The sequence below is a fragment of the Canis lupus genome, chromosome 20, assembly GCF_048164855.1.
Source record: "Canis lupus baileyi chromosome 20, mCanLup2.hap1, whole genome shotgun sequence".
Lineage (NCBI taxonomy): Eukaryota > Metazoa > Chordata > Mammalia > Carnivora > Canidae > Canis > Canis lupus.
The window spans coordinates 6,715,366-6,731,800 of record NC_132857.1 but is presented as its reverse complement, the minus strand read 5'-3'; positions in this window follow the sequence as shown (position 1 = coordinate 6,731,800).

Genomic DNA, 16,435 nt, shown 5'->3' with positions numbered 1-16,435 from the left:
AATAATGGCCAAACATACAACTGAGTTCGGGAAGGCACCCTTCCTAAGGGTGTTGTAGGTTCTTTGTATGTAGATTTGTTGCTTTTATTTGACTTTGAAATCAATTATTATGTTGCCCATTTTTTCCCCAAACATTCCTTTATTCTTTAGGGTGTTGAAGAAAATTATCTGTGATTTATGAAATTGAGGAAAGTCCACCTTAAGTTTGGGGTGAGCTTACTCCTCTGCATCTTCCCAGGGCCTGTGACTAAAACTTTCCAATTTTTTGAGAAGTCATTTCACATCCCAGAGCAAACACTCTAGTCATGTTGTGCCAGATGTCTTACAGTAACCACACTTCCATTTCTTCCTAACACTTACTCAAAACCATAAGTAAATTCTAGCAGTTTAATCAGTTTTCATGCTGCATCTAACATATTTCTTAATCACCATCAACAAATAATAGCTCTATTCTCAGGGAAAGTGAAACAATGGGATCTATCTTTCTGCTCAAGGTTGGCACTGGCTGGAGAAGGCATTATTTAACCTGAATTATCTTTAACCTCAAGAATAAAATGTTAGGTTTTGTCCTCAGTTGATACAAGGCAAGACTTTTCAATGTACTCCCTCTCTATAGAAAAGAAAATGTTTTCACTTAAAAAGAAAATCTTTTTTTTTTTTTTTTTTGAAAGGATGGGTCAAAGAAGTTAGGCAAGTGTCCTTGTTTCAATGATTTTAGAGTCTTCAATATGTTAATATACAGCAGCAGTCTATTAAGTATTGAACTCTCCAGGAAGTTCAAGTCTGCCCCAGTCTCCACTGCCAGGAGTCAGCATTGAAGACAGCTGTCTCTACCCTGAAGCAGTACCATACGGACTCAACCACATTATCTAAGATTAAAAGTCTCAAAGAAAATGAAAGAGCATACATGGATATAATCTCTAACCTCTTTCTTCCTCCTATAAAGTCTGTAATGTCTTCTAAAAAGTGTTTATCAATCTTGACTTGAAGAGTCAACACAGAGAACTATTTTTTCCATTTTTTCCAGTCCAAAAAGGTGTAGCATAGGCAGCTCTATGAACCAGAACTGGAAAATGGCTTTCTCTCACTCCTTGTCTCTGCCAACAGGCAGAAGAATGTGATTAACTCTGCTGCTTGGTTCTAGACTTTATGTGTCCCAATCTAGCTTACTCAAGTTTTTCCTTGGGAGTTCAGAAAACAATCTGGTTAACAAAAATTTGCTATTTTTTTCCTCCTTCCTGTAAATATTCCTCTTAAAGCCTTTGGGAGTAAAATTGTTTTGACTGAGGGCAGAATTAAAATATTGTGGGTACTATGAGCCAAAATCACCTTAATGTTATTTGAAATCCTTTAAATACAAACCTTCTTCAATTCTTTAATGTGTAGTATTTCTAAACTTGCTTAATCACCCTAGGTTTTTTTTTTTTTTTTTTTATGTATTGAATACCTAATTTGGTAGTTGGCTTTACTACTTACTAGCTAGGTGGTCCTCATTTATTTTCTTAATCTCTTCGAACCTCAGTTTCCTAGAATATAAATGGCATTGTTAATACCTACCTCACAGTGTTATTTCAAGCAACGATTGAACCGATATGTGTAAAGTCATTAAGATAGTACATGGCACGTCGTAAATGCTAGATAGATTGTGTTCACTACAAATTTGTCTGCTTATAATTTCCTTACCATGTAGCACCAAATCAAACCATATCACCCCTCTGCTAAATACCACTCACTGGGTTCCAATCACTTTAAAATATATTCCAAAATTCCTGAAAGCCACACATATCACGTCACCCCTTTCTTACTTAACTGCTCCTATTTTGTGCCACTTTTCATTTTCTGTATCTTTCTGGTTTCACCAGCCTTTAATCTATTCCTTTAACACCCAAGCTTGTTCTATGTATTTATACTTGCTCTGCTTATTTCCTAGAATTCTCATCACTAAAATTTTTATTTGGTTGAATCCTTCCTGTCACTCAGCTCTCAGTCCAAATATCACCTTTCCTGAACATATAAATATGCCATTGTTTTATCTTTCTTTAGTGATACTCTCTCTAATTGAAATTTTCTTATTGTTTCTTCTTTTACTTGTTTTTGCCTGTCTTCACCATTAGAATGGTATAGGGGATAGGGACTTGCTTTGCTGTCCTCAACACTAAAATAAAAATATTTAGAAGAGTGTTTGAAACAAGGTAAATATTTAATAAATTGTTTGCTTGATAAAATCAGTGGTGTAGGCTGTGTCCATTGTAAGTGATCCTGCTGTGGGCTTGGCCAGCACCAGAAGTTGTGGATATTTTGGTATTTGGTACCAGAGCGAGGTACCTACGGGATACCTGAGAGAGTTAGATACTTAGCAATCTTAGCTAATCATTCTTACCTTTCAAAACCCACATTATGGTTCAGAAAAAGAAGAGAACACCACTGGGATAGTATACACTTGATGCACCGATATATATTCATGACTGGCAGTGTCAGGAGATCATAAAACCACCATCACACTCAGGACTCTCATCTTGTATTTACTCAGAGCTGGAAACACCCATCAGAGTGACACTTCGGGGACATAATCAAAGATACACATGGAAGAATGATCACAAGAGTTTCTGTCTGTAGGATAGATTTAGATATCAAAAAAGCCCCAGGGCACCTAGCTCTCAGGTCTTGGTTTCTAACATTATTCATCAATGATAGGAATGAAGGCTCTTTGGAGAAATTACTGAGTCTAGGGGTAGGGCAGAGAATATACAAGATGACCTGGAATATCTCGGCGCCCAAAAAGCAAAAAGTGCTCAAATGACAAAAAACAACAAACAAACATAAACTCCTCATCTCACAATGTTAGGCATATGTCAAAGGCACACAGGAGCCAAAGGAAAGAGTTTTCAATGGCCAGAGAACAATTTAAGCCAAAAAATAAACAAAGCTCTACCGAATTACAGCCCAAGTACAAAATAAATATGCATAAATCTATACTAATACCAAGAAATAATTGAATAAATAAATAAATGGGGAAAAAGAGACAAATCTCCCTTGAAGGAGAATCCCAAATAATTTATGTAGATACTTGGCCCTCGAGGAGGTAAAGCCTTAATGACTACCTCTTAAGTGTGGGCTGCACATAATGACTTACTTTTAATGAGAATAGTATGGAAATGAGAAAAAAAAAAAAAAAGAATAACTTCTCAAGGAAGAAAACTGGCATTCTATGGTCAGTGATGAAGATTAACATCAATAGTGATAAATCATATTATAGTATATAGTCTAGCTATGATGTGATGAAAATGTGGTCTTCCACCCCAAAACCTATAACCCTAGTCTCATCATTAGAAGAAAAGATCAGACAAATTCCAACTGATGAACATTTTACCAGTCACTTGACTGATGTTTCCCCAAAATATCAAGGTTATAAAAACAAGAAAAACCGAGAAACCATCTCAGTCAAGTGGAGTGCAAAGAGACTGGTGACTATAGTGCTGTTCTGGATAAGATCGTAGAACAAGGACACTAGGTAAAAACTAAATAAATGTAAATAAAAATGGACTTTTATCAATTTTGATTTATTAGTTGTTATAAATATACCATATTAGTGTAAATAGTTAACAACAAGGGAAGTTGGATGTTCACTATAACTCTCTGTGTTACTTTTGAAACTTTTCTATAAATTTAAAATCATTCTAAAGCAAAAAAAAAAAAAAAAAATAGTTAAAAAAAATCCAGGAGAACCATCCACGCTTGAGTTTACAGAAACAAATGATGAGTATACTGACAATGATATTTAATATACTCAAAAAATATTTATTTAATATTCTACTGTTGTTAATAAATCAACTTCTATTTATAGTTTACATGTAGAAAAAATATTTGATGCACATATAAATTAATGAAGAAAGCAATATTTTTATTTTTGCCCATTTTATTAGAAAATTACTCTTTAGGTATTTTATGATTTTGAGAGGAAAATAAACAAATGAAAAAGAAGTCAGGCTTATTAGGTTTAAATTGAGCAGAGGAACAAATTCTTAGGTAGTAATTTCATTTTAACTAAATTTAAACAAAATGATAATAGCATAATTCTCTGTGATCATTCTCATCATATAAATAAAGAACTTTTTAAAGACATAATTTCATTCATTCCAATATTATTGTGTAAATGAAGTCTTAAAAAAATCAAGCACATCTTTTTTTTTTCATATATAAAAATATAGCTCTTTAAAAATTCAGGCTGTGACAAACATTGTTTAATTTAGTCATTTCTAAAGCCTGAATTGACCAACTTCCTTTGGGATCCATAACTGTTTTTAGTCTAGGGCAGATATTTATAAAAAATTCCCCAAGGAAACCATCTACTCTTGTTTTTTTTTTTTTTTTTTTTTTTTTGGAAACCATCTACTCTTGTCTCTAAGAGTTGTGATTAAAAGAAGAAGAAAAAGAAAGTTCATGAAAACAAGGTTAAAAAGCAAGAACTTATATAAAGTGTACCATATATAAATAAAGACACTTTTTTTTCAAAAGTGACAAAACTTCAAAAACTTACAATGGTATATTAAGATAGAGTGACATTGATATTCTCCTACATCACTAGTGAAAATATTGATTGATTTCTTTTTTGGAAAATAACTGGAAAGTCTCTCTCATTCCACTTGGAGTAAGTAATCTCTTGTCTTAAAATGTATCATAAGCAAAGGATACAAAATATTAAAAGAGAGAAGAAAAACTCAATGCCTGAAAATGAGATTTAGTATAGCCTTCATTTTAAAATTAAAGCAAACAAACAAACAAACAAACAAAAAAGCAACTAAAAATGCATAAGAATAAGGAACTGGTGAGAAAATAATATTACATTATTGGAGAGATTTATGTGGTCATTAAAATCCTTGCAAAGAATATAAAACAATTTAATGCCTTAATAAAAAGACAGTACAAAAAAAGGACACTCTCAAGAACATTAGCTTAATACTGATTGTTATAAAGCTTACATATTAATTTTTGACAACCATTTCTCAAAGTTGAATCGATCTCTATTTTACATAAGGCAGATCATTAGTTTTATTTATACAGGTCATGTTGTAACTAATTCAGTTTGGTGGGAGCATGAAAAGACATGTTGCTCCAATTGACTATTCTTGAAAGCATCAGTAAGGCATTTCTAGGATTGTACTGGTTAGCTAGTAACGTGACATTAAAATTTTTGCAGGCCTAAAACATCAAGTCATGCACCAGGGAGTAAAATTTAAGAAATTCAAGAGATTCATTCATATGTTGAATTGGACGCTAAATAAGTAAATAAATAAGTAAGTCATGAAAAAGAAACCATGGCTTTGCTTTTAGGTCTTCTGTTATTCTGTTAGTTGCAGAAACATGGAAGAGACAAGATTAAGTTTCCTGATTTTCTACGAGGGTTAACAAACTCATCTCCTACCCGTCTGGTTCCTAAAACATATGTTCTATCCTAAGCCAACAATTTAAGAGTCATGTGCTGGGCAGGATTTTGGTCCTTACAATCTCCATCTCCTGGTGTTTTATCTGTGAATATGTTACCTTCCATTAAAAAAAGGACTTGGCCCATGGCAGGAATTAAGTTTGCTGATCAGTTGGCTTTAAGGAGATTATCCTAGGCTATCTGTTGGGCCCAATGGAATCATATGTGCCTTTGTGTGATTACATAGATTTAAAAATTGTCCCTACAGCAGTCTTTTGAAGAGGATACATAGTATTGTATGCTAGTTATCTTCCATTTTCTCCTCCAGATTCACTTTCCACCCTTTACCTCCTTTTCCACCCTGAGGGAGAGAAAAAGGTGAATGAGGAAAGCAGAAGAGTCAATGAGAGAAACTGGCGGAAGAGGCAGGAGAATAGAAGCATGGGAAGGACTTACTCGCAATTGAAGTATTTGAAGACAAAGAAGGCCGTAAACCAAGGAACATGTGGTAGCCTCTAGAAGCAGAGAACAAGCCACACTGATATGCCGTCCCTACAACTGTGTGGAACTGGATTTTGCCACAATCTTCAGGAGCTAGGAAATGGACTCTCATCTACAGCCTCCAGAAGGGAACACAATCTTGTTGACACCAAGATTTTGGCTTATGAGACTAAACAGAGGAATTAGCCAAGCCTGCTTGACTTCTGAAGCTGAAATACCCATGCCTACAGGAACGCATGACCCATAGAAACCATAAGATAAGATAATAGATCTGGATTGTTTTCAGTAACTAAAATTGTGGTAATTTGTTACAGCAGCAATACAAAACTAATATGCTAGTAGACATACTGCTTTCATCAGTGAGTAGCAACATCTCATGACAACTACCTTCAAAGCCAAACAGATAAACACGCTATTTATTAATGAGTTAAAAAGATAAAAAGCACGCATTCTCTCCCAGAAGCTTAGAATTGAATTGGATTAAGTCTGAAAAAATAACCTTGGTTCTGTTTAGAGTCACCATCTTTCTTTTATTTGGCTTTGGTTTCCCTGCTCTACCCACTTTTTTTCTCCTTGAGCTTGTAGGTAAAGTAAGCCCAAAGTGCACTTCTCTGGCAGGTTCTATTTAATGCAGTTCCTAGTATTTGAGATATTAGAACTGTTTCAGGAGAAAATAAAACCATAACCAATAAGACAGTACTTAGATACAAACCTTATCTATGAATGTTTGTTATAGAAGAATTTGCCATTACTCTCTGTTTTGTATTGAATTGTGTTCTCCTGCCCACACCCACACCCACAAAATGAAATATATGTCTAAGTCCTAACCCCAAGTATCTGTGAATGTGACCTTATTTGGAAATAATGTCTTTGCATATTTAAGTTGAGGATCTCAAGACGACATCTTCCTGGATTTAGAGTGGGTACTAAATCCAATGCCTGGTGCCTTTATAAGAAAAAGGACACAGTCACACACACAGGCACAGTAACACAGACAAGAAGAGCATGCAAAGGTGGAGGTAGGGATTGGAGTTATGCTTCCATCAGCCAAGGAATGCTTGGGACCGTAAGAAGCTGGAAAGCTTATACTGTCTCTGTGGTCCTCCTCATATCCATTTCTCCATTGGTATGCAATAAAAAGGAGAAAAAGTAGGAAAAGGTATAGAAAGAGGATAAAGGAGAACTAAAAGGAGGAGGAGTAAGGGGAGAAAGGAAGAAGAAAAAGAATCAGCAATATACAAAAGAGAAAATGCAAGGGAGCTCATAGATATATAGTTTTGAGCCATTGCTTAACTACTGTGTCAAGATTTTTTACTTGAGCTGCTGAGCCCAGGTGATAGGAATGATCTTTTCTCTATTTATAAAATTAAAACATTCTAAAGCACAGATGTTGAACAGATCACATTTGCACTTTACCATCTCAATATTGTTTCACTAGAATGAGCAGAAAAGACACTTTCTTCAAATTAACAGGTGTGAAATTGTACCTGTGATATACCTGTCTTACTTCCTTTGAGTTTAAAAGACAGGATCATGGATTGGTAATAGAGGAAAACTCTAGTGTTGAATATCTAATATCTAGTATCACGTCATTTGCTATACTTAAACCAGTCAAAGTGCCTTTAATTCTGCTCCTAGACTCTATTAGAAGCAGGGTTATCCTGTCTTCTCTTCTTTTCCTTAGAATTAGCCTCATTATTAAGATAACTCTAGACCTGCAGGACAGTAGTTGAGACTAAACTTCCCAATCCCAACCCTGAAAACCCTGAATTGAGTTAAAGCATATTTTCATAGATTGAAAAGTAACAATTCATCCTGGGATTGGCTCAAGAGCAAGTCAGTTCCTATTCATGAAATTTTTATTCAAAGGAAAATCCCTTTAAAAGCTCCCCTGGTATAGAATTTTTTTTTTTTTTTGAATTGGCCTGGGGAAAGAAATTTCCTAGAATGAAAAGTTTTTTGAACAAGGGAAATGTTCAAACATAACTATTAATTCTACTCCCAAATACTTCATAGAGACCAAAAGTTACAAAAAGCAACTGTTTTAGGAATTTAATAATATCACATTCAATTTTCCTATACTGGGTGCTATTAATACTAGTAATCTGAGAGTCTATTCCAATGTTCTCCATTTCCATTCTCGACCTTCCACATTTTTTCTCAGTACACATGATTCTTTCAGGTGACTCCAAAGGCCCCTTTGCTCCAATACCTAGCCTGCAGATAATAGTGTGTTTCCCAACATGGAAAGGAAAATAGGACTGTGAATACATCACAGAATAGATTCAAAGACCTGCTTTCAGAGGAAGACTAGAAAAGATCCTCATGGACATTCATTCGAGCACCAAACTGTCCTTGCAACTTTATAAGAAGGCTCACTGACTACCAGTGCTAACTCAGAATTTTACAGTGAAGGTTGGCTAGCTAAGTTTCCACCACTATCCTAATCCAACCAGTCTCAAGTAGAGAATTTATTCACCTGAATAATGGTCCAGTTCACTAGTGTGCACCCAAAACAGGTTGTGGTGACTTAGATGAAACTAAGATTTTAAGGAATGTGGATAAATATCATTAATATGCTTTTGCTCTCTGATATTGGAGAGGAGGTATGAATGTTTCATATGCTTTCTGCATTTCTGCTTCATGCTGTTCTCTGTGGTTCATTTTTAAATAATTTTCCAAAATACACACACACAGAAAGAATTCCTCTTCCGTGAGTTTTATATGAAATCTTACAGTTTTTATAATAATGCTACTTTTCCTTTGCTACTGTTGATCTTTTACCTCTACCATCAATGTTATGAAAATTATATATTGAAAAATTTCCTAATTTTCCTAAGGGATACATTGAACTAATAATTTTTATTTTTTGTATATGGAGAAGATAAGGAGAATTCAAGTGTTAATTGGGTAAAGATACTTTCAAAGTAGAGACTCTCTTTAATCCTGACAATAACATGAACTTTTTCATGTGCTGCCAACCATGTGATCCTTTGCATCTTTAATCACCTTTATTTATATTTCATTATTAACATTATTTAGTTTTGTGATGTCATAATAATAATTTCTATAACTGTACATTTAGAAGATGTGCCAGGCATTCATTTCTCCTCTATCGGATGAGAGAAAAGAGGAAAGATCACTCAAACAACTATTTGTTCAATCATAGCAAGATGAACATTAACTAGACCAAAGTGATGAAGATCAGCAATATATCGGGCAAGTCAATAATTCTAATGTGGAAATTTTTTTTTTACCAAAGATAGTATTTTTTTTTTTTTCAGAATGTAAACATAGGGAGCCTGTGTGACTCAGTGGGTTAAGCATCTGACTCTTGGTTTCAGCTCAGGTCATGATCTCAGAGTTGTGAAATAGAGCTCTACGTGGGGATCCATGCTAGGCATTGAACCTGCTTAATATTCAGATTCTCCCTCTCTCTCCCTTTTCCTTCCCTCTGACCTCTCATGCACTCTCTCTCTCTCTCAAACAAAACTAAACAAAACAAAACAAAACAAAAACACAGAAAAGCATAAATAACCTCCATTTCGTAGTGAAATGCAATGGCAGCACAGAGTTGTGGAGAGGCTAAAGATGTTCTTTTATTTTTTTTCTTAAAGATTTTGTTTTATTTATTTGACACAGAGAGAGCACAAGCAGGGGGAGCAGCAGAGGTAGAGGGAAGCAGGCTCCCTGCTGAGCAGGGCTTGATCCTATCCATTCCTATGATCATGACCTGATCCAAAGGCAGATGCTTAACTGACTGAGCCACCCAGGCGCCCTGGCAGATGTTCTATCCTCATCACCATTAATGGGGCCTTGCCTTAATGTTCAGGAGGAAGGACAAGATTCAGGCAACTTCTTTCTCCCTGCATCCTAGACTTACAGCTACAGCTAAAAGTTATAGCTTCCCCCCTTTAAGTAGTTCAATCTCTGTTTGAAATACATTACAAACAAGCAATAGGAAACTTTAAAATAAGAGATGTAGAAGAGAATAGTGATCAATAAAAAAGAAAAACCGTATCTTTTCTGATAATCTTGGCTACCCTATTAAGATGCTTATTGATCACATTGAAAGACTTCTAAGCATGAACAGATTTGAAAATAGCAATAACAAATGTGCAAGTCACCCCATCTATCAGTATTTGACATCTGTATAAGAAACCATTCATTGATATTTGACAGTTATTTATGATTTTCAAGTGAAGCATTGTTGTTTATTTGCCTTTTGATTTATAATTTGAAATAATCTTCCCAGGAGAATATTAAATATTGTGCTTGGCACATTAGATGAAGTTAGTCATCATCTATTACTGAAATATACCAATATGAAATATTGTGTGCTTTTCTATCAACCTGAAATATTCTGACAGTGAATTTTAAATATATCATTAATGTTCACACCTCTGTTGCATGATGAAAGCTTCAATAGATGATTGAAGGGCCTTTTCAATGTTCAGACTCCTGTTGAGTTTTACAGATCATAGAATCATATAGTTGGAGGAATCCTAGCTACTATTTTGGTTTGGAACAGCTAAAAGTTCTAGGAGGTTAAGTGATTTTTTAATAACCTGCAATGCTAAATACATATTAGGGAAGATTTCCCTTTATTTATGCAAACTAAACAACTATTGAATATACCAGAGAAATGCAAAAAAAGTCCTTGTGAATGGCATCATGTCTGATACTTCTTAATGAATGAGTACTCTTGATATTAAAAACATTAAAGTATGTCCCATTAGGAGGTCAGAACATGGGACAACTGGGTGGTTGAGACCTTTTTACATAGAATTCCTAGAACAATTTAGTACCACTTAGAACAAATAATTTTCTATTCTGTCAATTGTAAAGGTTAGTGAGATGTTCTAATGAAATAGTGGGACTTTGATAAACATTCTTCATCCAGCTTAACAAGCTTTATACAAAAGTAACCATATTAATATGTTCCATTATGTTGATCGAAACTATGCAAATGGAAAAAGTTCAAACTACACAATTGGGAGTCCATTTGCCTTCCAGTAATTTATTTTCACTTCCTGGCCGCCAAATTAATAGTAACTAAAATATGTCTGGAAACAAGGCCTTATTACATTTCTCCATTTCCAGACTATGCAAACTAATAAATGATAATTAACACTAGGGACACTTTAAACTGTATCCATCTACCACTATTTCTATAAAATATAATTGCACTACAAATGTATGCCTCTGAACACCTACTCAAATACTTTTTTCCAGATAAACACATTATTTCAATAGTAAATACTTATAAGAAAGGAGGATTCTGGGACATTTAGCTTATATAAACATTGCTTTTATTCACATTTTTAAAAATTTGGTAGATATTCTATTTCTAATACAACATATAAGTTCTCCTTTATTTATCCATAATGGCATTTAGTTAGTCAGATAGTGCATTTTTTTTATTGTTTTATCACTAACTTGAAAAGTTAAGGCATATTCCTAAACTCATCAAGTTGCTCTATTTTCACTTTTAAAAGAGAAGGCGTATTCGGGGCACCTGGGTGTCTCAGTCAGTTAAGCTTCTGACTGTTGATTTCAGTTCAGGTTATGATCTATCTTATTGTCATGGGATTGAGCCTTGAGTTAGTCTCCCAGCTCAGGGGCGAGCCTGCTTGAGATTCTCTCTCTCCTCTCCTTCTATCCCTCCCCCAACTCATGGGGGCTCTCTTTCTCTCTCTCTCAAATAAATAAATGAATCTAAAAAAAAAAGATAAGGCATATTCAATTAAATAACTGTTAGATAAATTTCAACGTTAGTAAATGCCTCCTTTTTTTTTTTTTTTTTTTTTTTTTTTTTTTTTTTTTTTTAGTAAATGCCTCCTTAACAGTGTTAGCTACATTTCACGGATTACTGTAGATAATATAAATGACTTAACCTTAACCTTACTGGTTCCAATAGGCTAAAAATTCAAATTCATTAAGACAACTTTATTATTATGAATCTACTTTGAACTTCAGGTAAAGAATGTGAAAACATGAATTTCAAACTCAGATGGCTATTAAGAAGGTCAATTCAGCATGTGTATTTGTTGTCTCTAGTTCAGTGTGATATATTTAATAGACAACCTGTGATTTGATAAAGGTCACTGGAGTCAGAAATGACAGAACTCATTAGTCTACTCAGCTGATATAAAAGTTACCTATCTGCCTATATGACTAATGAAAGGTTGCTCGATTTAATCATTAAATGGTTATTTCAGACTGCATGTTTCTTGAAACATGTTTTGTTCCAGGAAATGAACTTTTAAAAAATGGTTTTATTGTATGTTATTTTAAAGTTAAAAAGATTTCTGTTCTGCCACTTAGTGTCTAATTTGGACTGTTTTAACATACACTTGACCATAACTAGAAGGTTAAAAGTTAGGACAAACAAATGTATGCACAGACCACAAAATTTCTCAAATTATTATGAGGAATTTGAGGAATTAATTTTTTTTAAATTTTTATTTATTTATGATAGTCACAGAGAGAGAGAGAGAGAGGCAGAGACACAGGCAGAGGGAGAAGCAGGCTCCATGCACCGGGAGCCCGACGTGGGATTTGATCCCGGGTCTCCAGGATCGCGCCCTGGGCCAAAGGCAGGCACCAAACCGCTGCGCCACCCAGGGATCCCAGGAATTAATTTTTTAATTCATTTTTCTTAAACAGAGAGCTGAACCTTTGTACATATGGTCATACTGCAGTGTGATTGTAGGGTAAGTGAAACCAGCTGTTCCACTTTGTAGTTTCTGGAAGCCTATGTATTGCCTTCTAGCTATGATGACTTTGTGCAGGCCTTAATAAAAGAAATTAAAAAATGTGCAAGCTTGAATGACTTTCACATTCCTTTAGAAGAGCTTTAATTCATACCAGACAGAAGAGGCATTACTTTTCCATTGCCACTTGTCCATAACACATATGTAGATGAAATAATTATTTTTATTGCCATGATTTAGTGATTTGTAAATGTTAGCCATTCTTCCTTTATTTAATTGTATCTATTTATTACAAAGCACCTTGCCATGTTAGAGGCAAGGATTTTAAAGACAAACCCCCACACACACTCCACAACAATATCTAACATCGCTTTATCTTATTCTTGTTTACTATATTTTCTGGCATAATATATATGATAAAATAAAATAGCAAATATTAAGCCAGGTAAAATTTTTTGCTGAAGGGAGGCATGATAGAATTGTCATATTCCAAGTTCACCTTCTTCCAAAATTTTGGCTTACATCAGTATTTAGTTGTGGTTAGAAAAATATGATAGTTCAGGGGAATATGTGGGGAAGATGGTAGAGTAGCAGAATTCTTTTTAATCTCACTGACTAACCAACATGGTAGACAGAATAATAATGGCTCTCTCAAAGATATCCCAATTCCCAGAACCTGTGAAATTTTGCCTTATACAGCAAAAGGGATTTTGTAGATGTGATTAAATTAAGAGTGCTAAAATGAGAGATTATCCAGTGGGCCCAATGTAATTGCAAAGGTAGATAAGAGCATCAGAGTTAGAGATATGAGATATGAAGATGCTACAGTATTGGCTTTGAAGAAAGAAAGGACCGGGTGCCAGTGACTGCAGGCATCCTCTGGCAGTTGGGAAAGGAAAGGAAATTCAACCTTAGAGCCCCCACAAGGAACATAGCCTTGCTGATACCTCCTATTTAGCCCAGGGAAACTGATTTTGGACTTCTGACCCCCAAAAATTGAAGATAAGAAATTTTTGCTATTTGAAGCTACCAAGTTTGCTGTTATATGTTATAGCTACAATAGGAAACTAATAACTGGTATAAAAGAGACAAAACAACTAAATAGCAAAATCCAAATCATATAGGCAACATTTAAACAAAATTAGACGACAAGATACTCCCATGAGCATCAAAATCTCAGATGAGTCAACAAAGTCCCACGTCACAAGAATGTGAAAGTCATTCAAGCTCATACCTTTCTTTAATTTTGGGCTCTCTGCATGGAGCCTGCTTCTCCTCCCTCTGCCTATGTCTCTGCCTCTCTTTCTGTGTCTCTTGTGGATAAATAAAATCTTTAAAAAATGGACCTCTCAGGGCTTTCTTATATGTATGAGAGAATTCTGTGATTGAAATCAAAATTGAACAAGTCAGGAATATCAGAAATAAAATAAAAAGAAGATTTTGGCAATGTGTTGGAAGGGAGCAGAGCCAGGAAAAAAGCTACTATAAATAAAAAGCTACTATATATTATTATGCCATTAACAAAAAAGGTAGTGGGGGATAGAAAGAAAAAAAAAAACAGAAGCTCTATGAAGTTAGAATGTTATCTAATTTTAAGAGTCTAAGAAAACAAATTTCACATAAAAATGAATAAGAGAAAATTATTAGATCAAATCCCATGCAAAACTACAATATGAAAAAAGACTATAGTAAGTTATCTAAAGACAATGAAAGCATACTTTAAAGATACACTAAAAAAACTCATCATAATATAAAAAAAAATCAGATGGTCTTATGAGAGTGATAATAAAAGCTAGTCAACACAAGGATAGGACTCCCTGAACATAACACCAAAACAAGAGAACAGGCAATTGCTAAAGCAATAATTCAAATAAACTTTACAGAAGTGAAAACTTTTTTGAAATAAAGTATTTGAATTTACTTGTTGATGGAGCATACTGAGTGCCAACAACAAGATCTTCTAATAAAATCATTTATCTTTCAGAAAAAGAAAAAAAATCCTTTAGGCATCAAAAAACCTCCACAGTTATTCATCAGACTTGTTTTAAACAATAATGTTTTATGCCAGAAGAAAGTGAGAAACATGTTAAAGAAAATCAAAGAAGAAAGGTTGAGTCAAAAATTTTATGTCCAGCAAAACTGACTTTCAAGTATGAAGGACACAGAACTACTAACAATGGAGATGGGGAATACAGTGGCTCATAAACATTCTCAGAAGTTGACTTAAAATGTACTTCAGATCACCAGAATGACTGGAGAGGCATCAATGTAAGAACTGGTGTAGAGCTCTAGAATGAAAAGTAAATAAGGCTTACGAAGGAGTGAATATAGTAAACTAGTAAACAGTGGTTATACACCTTCATAATGTAGAGGTAGTACAAGTACTAAAAAGTGAGGAAAGAATGGGGAGAGTATATGCAAAAAGTGTTTAATTTCTCATAATCATATTAGTGGTATTATTCCTATTATCATTATTATCATTCTGCTACTTTGATAATATCATTCTGCTACTTTAAACAAGCAAGCTTTTATTCATGTCTTTGAGAGCCAGAATTATTGATAAGGAAGGAAAGACACACACAGATGTCATTGGGAAGACATGAAATAAAGACTCCTTAGTTTTGATTTTGAATTAGAAATATCAGTAAGATCTCACAAAGTATTTAGTCTTTGCACATATTTTTTTCTTTGCATATATATTTTATTATTATGTTACATATTATATTAAATATATGTTTTTCTGTGCTTGGTCCACTAAAAGACCTGGAAACAATGACCAGTGCAATGACAATAAATATCATTAGCATCTAGTTCAAATGTCCAGAAATAACATTTCTCAAAAAATAAAAAAATAAAAGTTTCCCCAAAATATGACTAATTCCAGTTCTGGGTCAGGACATGCTCCATGTGAACCACATTTTAACACACCAGATAGCAAAGCATACCAGGGCTATACCTAAAGGACTTCAGGTCAATTTTAAGAAGCTTCCCTGGCTGAAAATGAGACAATCTAAGCCTCCATGATGATAACTATTACAAGGCACTTAAACCCATCATACGGTGTAAATCCATGTGTTCATAATTTTATTTTAAAAAGAGCTGGTCAACTTTAGAGGATGAAAGGAACTGATTCATGAAGTGAAAGAGTCAAATGTTTATACTGCTTTTCCCATATGAACTATGCCCCTGGATGACCAAATAAATGATGTTGGGAAATATCTCTTTATAATAGCATCCCAGCAATGAACAGAAAAAAAAGAAGCGATAGAGTGAGAATACCATCATTTTACAACCTTTCATAAATTGATAGACATAGGCTTTAGCATCAATGGGTACTAACAGCAGAAAAAGAGAAACAACCAGAAAGTGTATGCTTTCTATAGATTTTGCCAAACATCATGTGTGATCATCCCAAAGGGATCCAAATTTCTGGATCTAGCAGTCATTTTGCAAAAAGTTCAGAGAAAAGGGACCATGTAGACTGAGCATGCAATCAATAAAATCCAGCTTCTTTAACAGATAAACTATGAGGAAAAGGAAGGTTAGAGGTATTACCTATAAACTAGAGACAGTCTTATGATTTTATAAATTTATAACCTGATAGGCATTATGAATTTTAACTAATAAAAAAGTTAATTCCTACCACATATCTGATGCTGTCCTAAATTTTTAAATTTCTATTTAATGGTCACAACAATCCTATGAGTTAAGCATGTTTTTTTTTTAACCAGTTTACAGAGAAGAAAATTGAGGTACAAAGTTTAAGCATTTGTTCAAAGGGAAAAAAAACTTCAAC